Source organism: Ambystoma mexicanum, chromosome 10, assembly GCF_040938575.1.
Source record: "Ambystoma mexicanum isolate Mex_15411 chromosome 10, UKY_AmexF1_1, whole genome shotgun sequence".
Taxonomy (NCBI): Eukaryota; Metazoa; Chordata; class Amphibia; order Caudata; family Ambystomatidae; genus Ambystoma; species Ambystoma mexicanum.
Window position 1 is genome coordinate 1,103,907,106 of NC_090932.1, and position 18,396 is coordinate 1,103,925,501.

The 18,396-nt window shown below is 44.7% G+C and overlaps 1 protein-coding gene across 2 annotated transcripts in view; it reads right to left on the reverse strand.

Annotated features, from left to right (window-relative positions):
- The window catches only part of POLD2 (DNA polymerase delta 2, accessory subunit), a 418,384-nt gene that overhangs the window by 140,421 nt on the left and 259,567 nt on the right, over positions 1–18,396 (reverse strand). The window lies entirely within an intron of this gene.

Below are 18,396 nucleotides of genomic sequence, written 5' to 3' on the forward strand. Positions count from 1 at the left end.
TTACCCTTTGACTGCTATCTGGTTTGATGGTTGCTAGCTCTTACCAGGCACCTCAATACATGAGTTTGTTGGGGTGCCTGAATGTACGGAACTTTGGCTGGTGAGCTCTGATATTTTGGACACAAGCCTTCTGAATGCTGGGCCTTCAGCATTCAGAAGGCTTGTAATCCTTTGTTCTCATGTTGGTGCACTATGTATTTCCCTGGTGCTTAAATGGGACTAAGGGAACTTCTAAGTGGGATGGACCTTTCCAGGATCAGGCTTGGGCTTACAGGAAGCAGTACTGCCGGTTCATTCCTGTCTGGCTATATAGCCTGCAGCTAGAGTGGGGAGGGACATAGTCCTTAATTCCCCAGCGGTAATGACAAGGTGAAACAACCATCCAAATATGTACACAAATAAATACTGTAGGGAAAAACCCAAATAAAACACTTCCACACACAACACCCCTCTCAGGGTGAAATGTTATGTAGAAAAAAAATGATCGCTTTAACTGTGCGGTAATACACAGCAAATATGAATCAGGCCTTGCAAATTCTTAAAAATCCTACTAGACCTGCAGAACGAGTACCTTAGTTTACATGCTGCACTTGCCCTAAGTCCACCCTAAGTTACTAGGGGAATCCAGACGTGGACCCCTTGCTCACTATTCTTAGAGAGGCACAGCTACACCCTACTGATGAGGTTCACCAGACCGTAGCACGTGTCTGGGGTTGCTGTTGGTACTCTTGTTCAGAGGAGAATTGCCTAGCATTTCGGTGCTGGACTGCCCCAGGGCAGGACAAAGACTGATATGTTTAGGATATTTCTCCTCTGTGAAAGATAGTGAGCTAAAGACTCTGGGTAAGGCTCTTGTAACCAGGACTCATGTCTGGCAGAGTCTCCCAGGACCCCCCTTGGTATTTGCACTTGCCCCATAAACATTTAACATTGCGTTCTGTAAAAGGGTGCATGTCACCATAATCACATTTCATATTTGGAGAAATGCTGCCACCCAAAGGCCAGCCATGCATAATGAAACTATCATTTACTGCAAACAAAGTTTCAAACATCGCCATACTTGCCAGCAAGGTTGAGTACCATGAAAATTGTACTTGCCCTTCATAAAATCTACTTGCCAATGCAAGTGGACTGGTGAATTTTATGAATCCTGAATGTAGTTCTTAAATAGCTACATAGCAAAAAATGGCAATAAATACTGTGACAATTAAATAGGAATTCAGTCCTTAAAGGAGATCAACCGTAGTCTTCAACCTTGCATATATAAATACATAGAACAGTGAAGTAGGTGCAGGACAGTGTGCACAAATGAGTTTTAATCTAGTCCCAAAACAGTGTTACTTTACTACATTCTTTTCCTCTGCATTACAGTCATGTTGCCAGTTCCTTTTTTGGTACGCATTTCCTATGTTATGTCACCATTACCAGCTGTGAGGAGCCAGGAATGAGACGCAAACAGAGGACTCATTGTTTTGTTTGGCCATAAACATCTAATGAAACAAAGAGGTTGGAAAATACCTAGCTGTCCCTACTCTAAGAGGGTTTTCCCTACCTAAAACAAAGCTTAGGGTCCGTCCGATGTCAAGATGTCCAAAGCAAGAATGTCCTGTGTCCAAACTACTCTTCTGGCCCTCATAACCTAAAATGAACTCTAATGTGAAAAGGGAAATGGCTTTGGCCTTAAAAAGTGTACAAATGCTAAAAAAAAAGGAAAGGCGTAGTTCCAACACAAAGAGTTCCAAATGAGTAAAGTTCAGAGTTCCAGAGGATGGTTCCGTTCACCTGGATTTCCATTCACTGCACTTTAAACTTATAGGGATACAAGTTTCTTTGGGTTTCTTTTGATCAACAAAACTGGTATGCGAAACAAGTTGGCTATATTAATCTTAATCTTGGTAGGATACCTGGTGTACTCTCTTGCCAGGTTTTTCTTCTCTAATTTCAACAATCATTGGTTGTTCCGGATGTATCCTTCCGAGGACTTCCTCATTTGATTTACTTGACACACTGCCCAACTTGACTTTGCATACTCTCCTGCCGGGGCTTTTTCATATGAAATGACCATACTTGCAACTTGAATCTGCCTGGTATACTCTCCTATCCGGACTCTCATATTTCACTGCACCCACTTACAAACTTGACACGATCTTATATTAATTCCAATATATCTTTAAGAAATAGTGAGTCTCGCGTTCCTTATCATATGCTTAATTTATTCTTATTTACCTTCGGTAGGGTTGCTGAGGTAACCCGGTGTCCCAGCTTCCCTTCAGTGGACTCACTAGCTCTATTTGGTGTGTTTCGTTCTCCCGTGGAAAGCCTGCAGCGGCTCTTCAGTGGGTTCGTCACCTCGGCTCTGTGGCTTTCGTGTCCCTCGCGGCTCCCGCTTGCCTGCTGTAGGTCTCTTTGGGCTCGAGCAGTGTGGGGGCTGCTTGTCCGTGCCTGCTTACACCAGGAAGTCTTCCCCGTTCTTGCAGCGGACCAGTTCTTGCAGTTTGCTCTCCTCTGCCTCCTACGTGAACCGGTCGGCTCCACAGACCGCAACACCATGATCCCTCGGTCAATACAGAGGATCAGATTCTCCCAGCCAGCGTCTCCCTTCCGTCAGCTGGTTCAGCGGTTTGAATGTCCCTGCATCAAGTATGATCTTACAACCACTAGAGCGCAGCTTGTGCTTCTCGTCTGTCCATCTTCATTACTCAGCTCAGCTTCCTCGTTACAGTACTTTTGTATTCAAAGAACGGGGGGTCAGTTCTTGATTATTTGAATACAGATTAAGGGAAAGTATTCTCAGTAGACTTCATGGGTGGGTGAAGAGTCATGACAATAGGCCATCCCCAGGGTCAGGATCAGGTAGCGGCTGCCGTCCCCTGGCCACACGGGGAGAGGTAATAGCTGGGAAAGCAGTGATGACACCATCAGATTCACCACACAGTCTAGACATTGGTTGACTTGAAAGTACTTTGCATATGCTCCGATATACCCTAATCTTCAGTTCCTCCCAACGATAGCTGAGGTCTACCAAAATAAAGAAAAACAATATAAGTACCACAGAATTGTAAAAACCTAAAAGAAACCTTACGATGCACCAAAAACAAAAATAGGAAATGAAAGCACAACCAATCTTGCATGTCTGGCCCTAAACACCTGCTCCTGGATGATGTACTGTCTGCTGGGGTTGAAGTATGCAGGCTCTTATGAAGGAAGGCATAGCTGGGTAAAGCAGCAGAACATTCTTCTTACTGCAGCTAGCACTGTTGGACTCACAGACTGGCGAACTGGACATGGAGCTTCCTTTTCGTTTTTTCCAGATTCTTCTTCAATTGTTGCACCAAGCAGGTGGGGGGTGTTCTGGTGCAGATGGGTCAGGCTGCTCTATGTATATGGGATGACTTCATCAGGGCTGTCGTGACATCTTTGTAATTAATCTATTACTTCCTGGAGGGGTCTTCTACTGGGCTTGTTGAGGATGATGGGTGACACAGGCCACTTTTGCCTTACTCTGGTCATATTCAGGGCTGCTTGTCCCTTTTCTTCTTTAGCTTTGCTCTGGCACTTTTGAAGCTAGATGGGCTGGGAGGATGTCCTTGGCTTTATGGATCTTAGCACAGCATAAGACTGGAAAAGAGGCAAGCCATGCTAGGGCAGCTTCCCGCCTGGATATTACTGGCATAATGAGGGCGGTTGATGCTGGAGTACGCCCGACTGGCTGCCCGGAGGGGCTGGTGGAATGTTCTTAGCCGCTATATGCAGAAATAACCTTTGGATTGTTAATAAAGGAGGAGATGAACCAGCAGTCTGTAAGAAGCCTCAGTTGATGGATGATAAAGCAGGAGCTCATTTCCTTTCTGGCAGTAGCTACTAGATGGGGGTGAGATAAACGACTGAGGGGTTGTGCTGCTGCTGTCATCCCTGAGCTACAGTGCAGGCTTGCCAAGTTAGGCAAGATGTCAGAATGGGTTGATTTACCCCCTTGTTAAAAGGAATGGTGCCAACACAGTGGCTGCAATCTGGAGACGGGAATCACATTTTATTTATTTCAACTCAAAAGGCCCGAGCTGTGGGTTACCAATGGCTTCCAACAGTCGGTTGTTCATTTACATGGCCATGTTACAACATGGGTAATGCAGAATGTGGAGGTAGGATCTTTCGTTGCCTGGACACAAGACCATGGGGACACAGCACAGGATGAGCAGAGATGAGGCAGGGCAAACACAACAAGGCTTCCTTGGATTCTTAATTTTTGCCTGAATTATTTCCAATGCACATAGGCACAAAGTGGTCACTGAGCAGATCTCTAATTAGCACAAATGTAGGAGGCCAAAGCAGACAAGAACATGGACATCTCCCTTGTCAGAGTGCCTGAAGAGCTTATAATCAGAGCAGCCCTGGGTCAGAAGGCAATCTGCTGGACTCACCTTAGAAACAGTCCAGAAGAGGGGCAGCTTCTTTCCCCCTTTTATTTACAGTGCGGTTGGCAATTTCTTTTAATTTGTTTCACGCATAGGCAGGAAAGAGCCTGGCACAGGAGCAGGGGTGACTCAACTCTCACACCACAAACACAAGTAGGCCCGGCAGGGAGGTCTTTCTCTAACATTTTGCACAGGGAGTGATGCTCCAGAGAGGCCTCGGCTACAGGGTGCCTCACACCAGACTATGGATGCCTGTATGCTTGATCTCCTTCCTCTGAGTGCGAAGCACCTCTAACATGCCGGCATTTGTCTCTATTGTACATCAGTGTCTGCAAGCTGGGCAGAGGCCCTTGGTTAAAGGGAACCATAGGCAGGAAACCTGCTTCCGGAGGGTGTTGACTGGAATGTTGAGAACAGATGTCTCCATGCACAAACATCCCCTCAGAGCTCCCTGAACATTATTCAGGTTTTCAGATGTGAAGCAGTCACAAGACTGCACCACTTCATGCTGTCCCCCAAGGAGGACAGCATAACCGATAAACAAATGAATTCTGCAGAGTTATCACAGAATCCCAGCCTAAAGTCTCCTTGCCTGTGACCAGTGAAAGGAAGATACTACCTGATCCTAACCCTGGGGGTGGTATTAGGGAGGAGGATCAGATGGGAGTAGGAGGCTGTCAAGGGAATGTGGTGATCTCTTCTGAGGATGATGGTTTGCCAATGGCCTAATATTTAATGACATGTCACCTAGAGGATAGGGATGACTTAGAGGACCTCTCCTTTGACACCACATGGCTCTCCACAGTCTATGAGGTGGTTGACAGGGAACCCGTGGGGTGTGTGTTCAGTGTGGCAGAAAGTGTGTGCCTGAGTCGCCAGGTGATGCCTCGTCACCGGGTCGCTGGCCTGCTTATTGGAGCCGGGGCCCGCACATGTGATTCCATTGAACCCGATCGCCTTCTGTGTCACTAAGGACATCGATGCTGCCCGCACTATATTCTTCCGCCAAGTCTACGGAGGCCTTAGCCTGCATGGCGTGGGTGGCCCAGCGTTTGATCCAACGGTCCTTTGGGACGGAAAGTCTGCTGGACTTACATGTAGCAGGAATGACAATTTAAAAGGAGTATTTTCCATTGCTGATGGAAAGGGCAGCGCAGCGACAACAGGGAAGATAAGGGGTCAGAAGAGGTATCCTCCAAAATGGTATAAAGTATATGGCCTCCGCCCCACTTTCCCTACTGTGAAGGGCCAAGGCTCGTGTAGGCCAGAGTCTTCGTTTGTCAAGACAGTTGAGCGTCGTAGACAATGGAGCCGCCCGCCGAAGCAGTTGGTAGTGCGGCAGATGGTGGTTGGAAGGATAGAAAGTCTAGAATTAAAAACTTTTCAAAGGCGCTAGTCATAAAGAACTCTGCAACTAGCAATCAACCACAATGGTGGAAAGAAATTAATCTGAGTGACCTCACTGCATGAAGGACCATAGGTACAGTAGATGTCACACTAGGGATAGTATTACTAGAATGCCCAGTCGATTCTCGGAGTCTCTCCCTTTTTTTCATTCTGTCCTGCTAATTTAAAACTTTGCTGTGCCCAGTGGCTGCATTGTGTTCATTCTGTCCTGCTATTCCAGTCTCGTTCCGTCTCTTCTGCTTGCACACACACCACCCGTTCTCCCTCAATGTCTCCACATCCGCTCATCCGTCATTCCCCACCCTCTCTCGCCTCTTCCCCCGCTTCCACATCACCCATGGTGCTCTCCGTTTCTCCCATCTTCTCCAACTGTCAATCAACCCTCTAATAACTATCACTACAGTCCCTTTCCTACTGAACATTTTAGACAGGGCAGCCTATCTACAGGTGCTGCACTTCATCGAAACTAAACCAACCATATCCTGGGAATGCGCCAGTCCGGCTTCTGCGCAGGCCATGGTACAGAATTGGCACTGCTGGACCTTAAAAACCAGATGGACAAGATTAGGGACAAGGAGAAGCCCCCACCCCCCCACTCCTCCTTAATCTGTCTGCCACATTCGACCTGGTGGATCACAAAATGCTCTATCACCACCTTAAGACCTCATTCAACTTCTCCCCAGAAGCTACTATCTGGATTGCCTCCTTCCGGAATGATGCAGTCATGAGGGTATTTGATGAGAACGCTAGTGCACTGCCTTCTCCCATCTCATGTGGGGTACCTCAGGGATCATGTATATCCCACCCATGCTCCGCAGCATTTTCACTAGACCCCTCTTTGACTCCATCGGCATAGCCTACACCAACTATGCTGATGACACACAAATCCTCTGGGACTCCCAACACCCTCAACAGCATACTCCACCATTCAGGCATGGATGGCGGCAAACCGCCTCTGCCTGAATGGGGCTAAGACAGAGATCTAACTCATAGGGCCCATCGCGCTACTGAAAAATCTCAACAATTAATACTCAGCCTTCCAGATCGATAACATCCAGGTCCCGGTCTCATCTTCAGTGAAGACATTAGGTGGTAACCTGGACGCCACCCTGTAACTGTCCCGCCAAGATAACGCAATTTCCTCCTCTGCAGCCTACCAACCTAATTGATAAATACATCTAGGCCCTTCCCATCTACAGACAGCTGCCTAACCATTGCACGAGCAGTCAGCTCTACGCTCGACTATTGCAACATCCTCTCCGCTGGCACCTCTGCCAAAAACCAGCAGAAACTACAAGTCATACAAAATAACGCTCTCTGAGCAGCCCTTAACATCCTCAAGAGGGCACTCATCACTGCAGTCAGGAGAGCAATACACTGGTTCCCTATCCAACAACGATTATCTTCAAATCGCTCTCCATTACCCCTAAGTGCCTCTCCAACATGCCCCCCACCCCCATAACTCTCACAAACAATCTCCAGAGCACACTCATCCAGGCCAACCAGGATCCCATATGTGCACCGCCTATGCCAACCAAAAGTTAGATGCTCTAAAGCCAGAGGCCCACGTTTCCCATACATCGCAGCCATAGGGTGGACATTGCAGCCGAACAGTGGACCTTCCCGCCCTCTACCCTGAGATCTGAACCCCCATACTGGGCCTGCCGAAGATCCCTCAAAACCTGGCTGTTTGACTACACTCCTCTCTCCCTTACTGCCCTCCATTTCTGATCCGATTGCCAACTGTTTTCTCTGTTTATTCCAAGTATTTGCCCACTAACTGATTTTTGTCTGTTTATTGCCAGTAACTTTTTATAGTGATTGCATCGAATGCCAAAGCATCAAATGCCTTAGCATCTAAAAAAAGCCACGAAAAAAAAAAATCAATGATTTTTCTTCTTTTTACCCCTTACAACCCATTATAATTAAAAGAAAACCTTTACCTTTGAAAAAAATATTTTGATGCTTTTTATTTCGATGCATTTTTTCGATGCTTTTGGCATTCAATGCTTTATATTCGATGCAATGACTAGATACCCAAGTAATTGGATTGCAACAGCGCCTCAATGCCCCCTGGGTGTGTGCTTTATAAATTATATAAATAAAAGTACTAGTTTGTTATTAGCAAACACAATAGAAAACCAATGCAATTGTTCAGGTGAGTAAACCACAGTGTAAACGACTTATGGCAGTATGCAATTCAAGGCAAGTAAAACCACTTTGTAGTTATTATTCTAGAAGACACAATTCAAAAGGTAAGTAGAACTTTTGTAATTCCTTTCTAGGATGGCAGTATGCCATTAAAATGTTAGTAATAACTGGGGAATATTCTGCTTTAGGTAAGCCATCATGAAACACCATCAACATAAGGTAAGTTACTTAGGGAATGTCTCCTAAAGCACAAACTCTGAATAGATTACCATCTAATTTGGAGTCTTTCGGGGTTGAATGGAAGTCAAAAAGGCAGGCACAAGCAGTAGAAAAGTCAAGAGTTCCTGTGAAAATCTTCTGTAGCAAGGAAGTAACAGTTGGGTTCAGGGACTTTTAAGAAGGCTCCATGAAAGTGCATAAGCGTTACGCCTGGGCGAACGTGCATGGGTTAACACCCAAACACTGAAATCAGTGCTACAACAACAAAGGAGCGACAACGACTCAAGGCAAGTATTACCAAGAATCACACAGTACCTTAGGAGTGATGAAGATGAATGCCTTCACGATTAAGCCGCTGTGGACCTGGTCCTCTGTTCCTTGGTCGTGGCGACGGAAGGCGGGCCTGTTGAAGGGATGTTGCAGCAGCAGTCGAGAGAGGGGACACCCAGCAAAGGATTCTTCATGCTCAAACATAGATCTGTGCTTTTGGTGCCTTTTTACAGATCCCAATGAAGAACGGTTCTCACCCGATCAATTCACCTCGCTTGCCCAGTCACGCACTCTGGAGAGGGGACTTTGAGGAACGAGATCGTTCCTCTGGTGGTCAAGGAGTCCACCAAAGTTCGAGAGGATTTTGACGACACAGCACAAGCAGGCTCCAGGGCATTGGCGGTTTGCAGCCCAGGAAGGTCGCACCACGTCGAGGGATGACTCAAATTGAAGGTCGTCGATTATGTCCACCAGTCCAAGGGAGGAAGCTTTCTGCTTCTGAGATTCCCTGTCGATTTGAAAACGGGGTCAGGACAGCAGCGGCCACTTCAGCAGGCTTCTCCAGTCGATTGAAGGTAATGCACCCATCGCTGGTCGTAGCCTTGAGATCTTCAGTTCCAGTGGTCGACTTGCCTTCAGCCTCAGGATCCTCGCCTTTTAACCAGGAACCCAGTCAATCAGTACTCATGCTACATTCAAACTCTGGGGGGTGGCTCCGAGTTGCAACCGATACTCGAAAGGCATGCCCAGAATAAAATGAACAGCAGAGTTTGATTCCTCCCCGGTTTCCTGTTTACACAGAATAAGGAAATGGGAAAGACTTCATTTATCATTATGGGCAAAGAAATGTGATAAAGATGATTGTATTACCAAAAGTGTTATATATTATTCAGTCGATTACATTATTAATTTCCAAAAAGCAGATTTTGCAAATTGATAGTATTTTTCAATGTTTCTTGTGGGGGTTGGGTAAAAGACAGCGAATTCCTAGATTTATGTTGATGCAAAGTGTGGATAAAGGTGGTTTTGGTTATCCTGATTTGTATAAGTACTCTAAGGCGTTTCTGCTCAAGAAGGGAACTTATTATTATGCGAATGATTACTTCATAGGGGCTATTTGGCTGCGCATGGAAAGAGGAGTTTGCAATCCATATCGTTTAAATAACCTTTATACCATGGGTAATGTATCGGCCAATAAATTGAAGATAAAGTCTATAGTAGCAACCAGGCAGGCCTTGCGGTTGTGGTTTGGAGAGAATAGTCAGTCATATGGCTTTAGTGTAGATGCTTCTCTCTGACATAATGAGGTATTACAATTAAACAATAGATGTTTGATTTGGCAGAATTAGGTTCGGAAGGGGGTTTTGACACTGGGTGATGTATTTGATGGAGATCGTCTCTTGACATTTGAGGACATACAGAGGAAATTTGGGTTGCCTCAAAGAGAAAGACAAAAATATGAAGAACTGAGCTCCCCGATTCATCTCAGGAAAAGTAGGATTGGTGACTCATTAGGAACCAAACCTGCATTATGTCAATTGCTTACGGGACAGGAATATTCTGTGCGTACATACATGAACTTTATGCAACTGGAACATAAACATGTTGTGGCGTGGGATAAATTGAGAACGGTGTGGTCGGATGATCTAGATATGAATTTTACAGACAGGGAATGGAAAGATATTCTTGGGGTAAGTGCCAATGTGGGTACAGATTTGAACTTGCGTCTGATTAGACAAAGTAGTCGGTAGAGTGTACTGGACACCAGTTAAAATGTATAAACTGGGGTTACAATCTGATAATTTATGTTGGTGATGTGGAAATGAAATTGGTACTCTTCTGCACCTTCTTTGGGGCTGCTCGAGAGTTCGGAATTTTTGGACTGACGCGATTGATAGAATTGATGTGATTTTGGATGTAGTTTTACAGAAATCAGGTGGGAACATTATCGTACTTTCAAATCGAGGAAGATGTGGACGTTCTTTGAAATATAGTAATTGGATAGATAAGGCTTTATTGATGGCCATGAGACTGATCCTTCGAGTTTGGAAAACTAGGAAGAAGCCAACAGTTGAAGACTGGTTGGTTGATTTATGCACCTTATCGAATTTTGAAAAGCTCTCATTTAAAGTGAAAAGACAAAGATGAGATGTACAATCTTTTTTGGGGTTCATTCAATGCCTTGTATGTTTGACTTTATAGGCTGTGGATTAGTGTGAAGAGTAGGTGGAACCGAAAAGGTTTTTTTTCCGTTCTTATTTTCTATGCTAATTCACTGTTATACGTGTGTGTGTGTGTGTGTGTGTGTGTTTTTGTGTGTGTGTGTGTTCTCTATGTTGGATTTTTTATTGACTGTTGTATTTTGCTCTTTTAATGTCTGCATAAGTTGAACATTTCTTAGTATGTCGGGGGGTTGCTTGATTATGCTTTTTGTTTGTTGACATGTAATTTAGTTGACTGATTTTGAATTGCGTTACTGTACATTTTTGTATTGAATTGTTCTGTAGTTTCTTAACTTACTAATAAAAAAGATTAAAAAAAAGAAAAAGTATTTTGAGCCTCAGCAGGGTTCATAAAGGATTCCAGAAGACAAAACAAACCAGGACCTTCCCCCACCCAGCAGGACAGAAGGACCAAGAAAGGACAGGCACACAAGAAATGGCCAAAAAAAACGGTTGCCATTTTGGGCCAATCGTGACCCTTACGTGCATTAACACGACTGAACACAGCCTGCAAGTATAAAAGGACAAAAGGACATACAAGTCCGTAGAACAGGTCGACTGCCACCAGCCATTCAGGTATGCTTGTCACTAACACAAATGTTACAGTATTTGTTTTATTTGTACAGCGCAGCCAGGCACGAAGGCAACCGGGCACATATCTTCAACAATAATTACAGGAATGACATATTCAAAAGAGTAATTACAATCGTGGCAGAGTTACAGTTAACGTTACAAGACTTCATACGCATCAACAAGAGCAGTAGAGTGCAAGAACAGTGCAGAGTCCCAGCGGGCATGCAGAGAATCATGTTGTACACATATTCAAGAGGATAATCGGTCGTGTGTGGCGGCTAGCCATAGCTTGGCTTTGTGTTTGAATAGGTTCAGTAAGGGTAGATTTCTAATGGTAAGTGGCAAGGTTTTCCAGAGTTTAGCAGCCAGGACTGGGAAGCTAACACCTCTGGCTGTTTGAAGCTTATATCTGGGGATCGTGAGGCCTTGAGTTTGGGCAGATCTTAATGACCGCGATGGAATGTACTGAGTGAGGAGCGAGGCTAGGTAGATGGGGGCCTGGTTGTTTACGCATTTGTAAGTAAGGGCCAATGCTTTCAGAGATATCCTTTGGGTGACTGAGAGCCAGTGAAGGTTCTTCCTAGTTTCTGAAATGTGAGCTGATCTGGGGATGTTGAGGGCCACTCTGATGGCACTGTTTTGGGTAATCTGGAGTTTGTTGAGGTTATGCTGGTTGGTACCTTGGTACAGTGCATTATAATAGTCCAATTTAGACATAACCAGTGTTCTGGCCAAAGTGATGCAATTCTGAGTAGTGAGGAATGGGCGGCAGGCTGTGATCAACTTGCAAGTGTAAGCCGAGGCAGCAACAACTGCATTGGTTTGTCTAGATAGGGAAAGTGTGGAGTCTAAGAACATTCCTAGAGTTTTAGTATCTTTGGATACTTTAATGGCATTGCCATTAATATTGAAAGAGCTGAACGATGGGTTCAGTTTGTTAAGTCTCTGTTGTGTACCCAAGATGATGAGCTCTGTCTTATCATCGTTGAGACAAAGATCGTGTTGGGCCATCCAGGCTTGGATGACTTGGTAAATGTCATTCAGAGCTTTGGAGTCTGCAATGTAATCACCAGTGATGGGAATGAGTATCTGGGTGTCAGCCACATAACTGGTGTAGGTGACGCCCAGATAGTCAAGCACATCAAACAAAGGTTTGGTGAATACATTGTAGAGTGCGGGGGATACACAGGACCCTTGAGGGACTCTGCAGGGGACAGATGTAGGATCTGCTGAGGAGGTAGGTGAAAATACTCTCATGTGCCCATTGTCTAGGAATGACCTAATCCAATTAGTGGCATTGTCGGAGAAGTGGGCAGCAGATTTCAGGTGCTGACAGAGGATTTGGTGATTGACCGAATCGAAGGCTGCAGAGAAGTCCAGTAGGAGTAGAAGGGCCAATTTGCCATTGTCTTTTAGGTCCTCAATTTGAGTTTTGAGGTCTAAAAGGGCTGTTTCTGTCCCGTGCTTTGGTCTAAAACTAGATTGTCCTGTACCGAGGAGGTTGTTTGTTTCCAGATAGTTCTGTATCTGTAATTATGCTGCTCTGTCTAATATTTTTAGAAGGAACGGGACAGTGGTGGTAGGTCTATAGTTGGTCGGTATCTCAGGACCTAGAGTAGGTCTTTTTAAAAGAGGGATGACCCAGGCGTCCTTCAAGTTTTTGGGGACCATTCCAGATTGGAACGAAGAGTTGATGAAAGTGGTTATAAAAGGAGCAAGGTCATGTGCCGATTCCTTGATGATAGGTGCCGGGCAAGAGTCACCTTGGCAGTTGGATGGTTTTAAGTTACAAATTATATTTTCAACCTCAGAGATGGTGAGTGGAGTGAAGCTGAAAGGGGTGTGAGAAAAGGAGGCCATTTTCGGCATCAAGGGTTTAGTTATGGGGGAGGCAAAAAGGGTGTTTTGTTTGGCATCAATTTTAGATTGCAGGGTGGTTATTGTGTTGAGAAGTGCATTTTGGATGTTGTTGCACCATGTGCTGTCTTTACTGCAGGTATCGGGTGCAGGTGAAGGGGATTCTAGTTCTTTGAGAATTTTAAATAACTCCTTCGTGTTGGATTCCGCTTGGGATATCTGCAGGTTGTAGGTCTCTTTTTTGGCTTGTAGGATAGCTTCCTTATAGTTAAGGGAGGTGATGAGGTGGCATCTTTGTTGGATTCACATGGAAGACTTTTCCAGAGAGCTTCAGCCTTGCGCTTTTCTTTGCGCAGAACTCTAAAGCTGCAGGGTGAACGATGAGTTCAAATGGGCTCGTTGTTTGGCTTTCCGTAGTTTGAGCGGTGCTATAGTATCAATGGCTTTGAGCAATGTTTGATTGAAGGCGTCTACTAAGATGGTGGGGTCTTTGTGCTGAGACGCGCAGTTGTTCAGGATGGGGAGGACGAGAGGGAGTAGTTTGTCCCTGGTAATGTCTTTTTTGTTCCTGATGGGAATTGCCGGGGCTATGGTAGGTTTGGGGTGAGGGTTGGTGGCTGGTAAGTGGAAGATGATGTGATGGTCTGACCAATCACAGACGGAGTTGGAACTTATCGAGGTGTTGCAGTTAAGATCTGTAATCCAGTCAAGCGTTCTTCCCTTGTTGTGGGTGGGTTCAAGAATGCGTTGCTGGAAGCCTAAGTTGGCAAGGGTGGTAGCGACCTTGGTGGCCATATGATCCTTAGGGTCAGATAAGCCAAGGTTAAGGTCTCAGTAGCAGTGAGAAAGGGGATACAGTAACCTCTCAGCACTCCACATAAGGTGGTGTATGCTGATCTCACAATATAAAATGTAGAAAGGATGAAAAGTATCCCTCTACACTTGGGAACATAGGTTCTTACAAAAGAGAATAAAGTAAAAAGGGAAGTTCAGAGTGCTGCAAAAGTAAATCACAGATGCCATAGACACTTGGAGGAAAGCATGACTCCAAGAAAAACACAAAAACAAAGGTTCCCACAGACAGACAGAGCAAAAGAATGAGTGAGTGGGGAAAGATCAGGAGACTGACCAAAAAAATCCAAAGTCCAGCAAAAAGTGCTGGGGGACTCACAGGTGGAGGGAGAGATTTGCATAAAATTGAAAAAAAATCGACCCAACACAGTACACAGGATGACATTAGGCGTATACACATTAAAATGCGGTGCAGAATGTAAACTGCATTACATTTTGCATTACTACATTTTAAAATGGCAATAAAGTTACAAACTTTAACACGTGTCATTTCTTCTTGCAAGTTATGTTACACACATGTTGACAAAAATACATTTAAATGTCATAGCACTTTACAATTTAGTGACACCTTTTACCCCTGCCGCTCAGTCAGTTTATTGGGATCGGCCTTGTGCTATTCTAGAGCTTCATGTTGAATCTTACCTTGAAGACTACTGTCATAATGGGCTGCTCCTAAGGAATGTGATGAAGTACCTTGCCTGTGGGTGGAGATAGTGGATGCAGTGGTCACAGGGGTAGGGAGCTGCACCCAGATTTGTGGCACTAGGTCCAGAGAAGGTAGCCTCAAGAGTCCCCCCCACACCATTCCACTCGGACTAAGGAGGGGCCCCCCGCTTACGTCTCCTGCTCCTTTAAGGGATATTTAGGTGCTCGAAGCAGGATGGTGCACTAGGGACCCTTTCTGGCAGTGTAAAACAGGTAAACCATATACTAGAGGAATATCTATAGTGAGTGAAGAGGTTAAACAATGACAATTAAGACCCAGAAGGCCAGCAAAGTCAGGTAACATTTGGTCTAACAGTGTTGGGCTCAATTCATGCCTAGAATGGAATAGAAACAAGCAAGTAAGTTATGGCTGTTGGTGACAAATGTCAGTCGGTTCTGGAAATTTGCGGTCCAGGTGTCGCATCTGAAGAATGACAATTTTGACAGCTGTGTTTGGAAATTTGGTGGTTCCAGCATCAGACAACCTTTCGGAAAAGGATCACCACCAGAATGGAGTTGGCTGAAGCTGCAAGAAGACCTCCATGACAATGTTTTAGGATCCCCGCAGGACACCTCGGGCATGACAAGCATTTGAAACTATGCCATACAGAGTCTGCTGGCAAAAGGACCAAGGACCACAGGCTTGACCAGGAATCTACTTCTTGGTCGAGGGTAGCAACAGGTCCGCTAACGTAAGGATGTACTGTGAATTCCGCCGCACCAGGCTGCATGAGATCTCAGCAAGAGAAGTTCCCACTTCGGATGCAGTGCTTCAAAAACAGAATGACCACAGTGATGCAGGATTTAGAACTTGTTAGCCTACTAGTTTGAAAGAGACAGACACTAGAAGCTCTCCTGTGCCGAGTGAAGAACAGAGCTTAGTCTTGTAGTAGATGATTGGTCCAATGGTGGTTTCAGCAACAGTCACATGTCCTTCTTCACTTATCTTTGGATACTTGGCTCCAGGGTTCGACTGCTGAATGGCTCCAGATACCACCCTTTTCTACGAAACCCTCAAAAAACAAAAATATGTTGCAACATTCAAACTCTAAATGGCTTCCAGACAGCTTGGTACAGCCATGACTCACACAAGGTTTGGTTTGATTATTTGGGATTGTCTGCAGCCTTTTACCATGGCCGAACCAGTTTAATGCACACAACAAGCTTACTTCCCCCCTTGCTCTGGCCAGAGTGCACCAAGGGTAATCACAACATATGATCATTTATTCCCACTGCACGAGAGGAAGTTGGCCACCTGGTCAGTGAAGCACAAATACTAATCATAAACTGAAAGCTAGCCATTTTGAGCACCATACTGCGTAAATGGCTGCCATGCAGTAAAACGCACATGGGCACAGGAGAGCACCACAAATTGCTAAAAATAAAGTGCCCCTGCCACCAGGTGTTGACAAATGTCCAAGATAAACCCCAGCAAAGCAACAAAAGCGTATAGATCGATTAAATATATATAAATAATGGCAAACCGCACCTCTGTGTGCCCTTCCAATTCAACAACAGCTATCATTTTAACAAACAGAGGGAGCACAGCTCTTTGCGGTCACCTTCCACTATCGCAAACATTCGGAATAATTTCACGTTACTTCTTTCCAACCCTACTTCGCTTAACACAGGGCACGGCGGATCAAGTGTCAATGAACAGTTAATTGCCGGCTCAAGATTTCAGTCTCTAAAGAGCGAAATGCGGTAGGACAAATGCCTCCTCGCGTACTAAAACTGAAAGTAGGTGCTGTAATGATGAGCCTATGCAATCTTATGCCATCACTGGGATTCTGCAATGGACATACTGCAATGGAACAAGGTGGACCATTGCGTGTCTACAAAAACGCATCAGAGGACCCTGTAATCGATGGATAAAACTTCAATACTGTTCTTATATCGCGCATACCTCTCATTCCATCTGATACAAATACACCTTTCAAATTCAAAAGAAGACACTTTGCTATTCCTAAAAGTTTAGACTTTTCAATGACCATTAATAAGTCACAGGGGCAGACATTTAACAGAATCTGCCTATACCTTCCGCAACCTATATTCAGTCACAGGCAACCATATGTTGCTCTCTCAAAGGTTTGATCAATCGGCTCATTGTTCGCAGTGCACGGTGGTGCGAGTTATGGTTGCTTAGCTTACCATAACTGGCGAATTTCTCGGGGGTTTTCGGTTTTACTTGTAACCATAACGTCCCCTTAACAAAGCTCTTTCACTGAATATATGAATAGTTTTCAGTTTCTCACTGAGTCAAAAACACGCTCAATACTAAGTGGCATCAAAGAATGATTGGTATCGGGAATAGACAACCAATGGAAGCACTGGAAATCATTTCAAAGTGATCCCATACTACATAGTTTGAGCTACCACTACCTCAACTCTTTTCCTAGGACAAAATGTGAACATGAAATACACGATCCAGACTGCAAACGTACACCAAGAAAATCTGCACAGTACACTGTAGGCCAGATTGCTACCCTTTTCGTTCACCTCCTCCGCATCCATCCGCCCTCCAGTATCAAAAGCAGTTCACAGCTATGCCGTGCGCTTCCAAGGGGTTGGGCGGATGGAGAACACTCTAGTTACCAAACACAATGTGCACCTCAAAATGATCTTGCGCACAAACAGCATTGTTCACAATGCCTCCCCAAACCCCGGGTCTCCAGACTTTCCTCTTGAAGACCCAGGCAGGCTACAATTAGTTTGTTGCTCAGCCGTTTCTAAATTCCAGCATGGATAACCTGGACGCATCTAGACATATAGCGAACATCAAGTCTCATTGCATTCTGTAAAGTACAATAATATGTTAATCTACTATTACATCATGACGGAATGCACAAGCAATGTTCGCGAGATACCACAATGGCTGAATAGTGCAATAAATGTAGTCACAATAACCAACCCCTTTGCGCTTCGTGCATTAAAACAGTGCTAGACCAGAGTAAGCTGGGCTTTCTATGCAATTTTCTTGCAGGGACGATATATCCACAGCCATTCCAGCAACACACAACAATCGATAATATTGACACGTTCACAGCACGTAACCTATTTCAAAATGCCATTTAAGAATTGCATTGTACTCTGTTTTTTTTTAGTGGAATGTTTTCATGGAATCGAAACCTACTGTCTCTACCTTGGATGACGGAGAATAAGTTCCCTTTGTTATTTGGCCTTCAGTGCAAGTCATCAACAGTTTGAAGGACACAACTTGTCGAATACCCACACAAAATGATAACATTTACTATATTGCGAGAGGACATTTCCAAAGTTAGCTTACACTTCAGAGATCCGTTGTAGGGAATGCTTTGTCATTGACAAAAACAGCACCATGGAATTTCCCGAAATCATGTAAGTTGACGTCTACATAATATTATTAGAAATCAAAATGACTACAATGCTTTATGCATAACTAAACATGTAAACTGACCTTGTTGTCAGTTGTTAGCTATAGCATATTGTAACTATTAGTCATCTACGTGCCGCAAACACCACCGGTACAACAACATATGTGAGCCGCTTTGTCCCATGCAACATAACATTGCATTTTACAAACTCACAAAGTCCCAGTTCGGGGCACTGGGCAAACATTGTCTGTGGACACAGTCTTTGCTTTTCCATCACTAATGTCCTCAGTTACTACAACCATAAACGTTCATATCTGTCGTATCCTTTTCTGCATATACTTCTCCATCCAATTGCGAACTATCCTCACAAGAGCT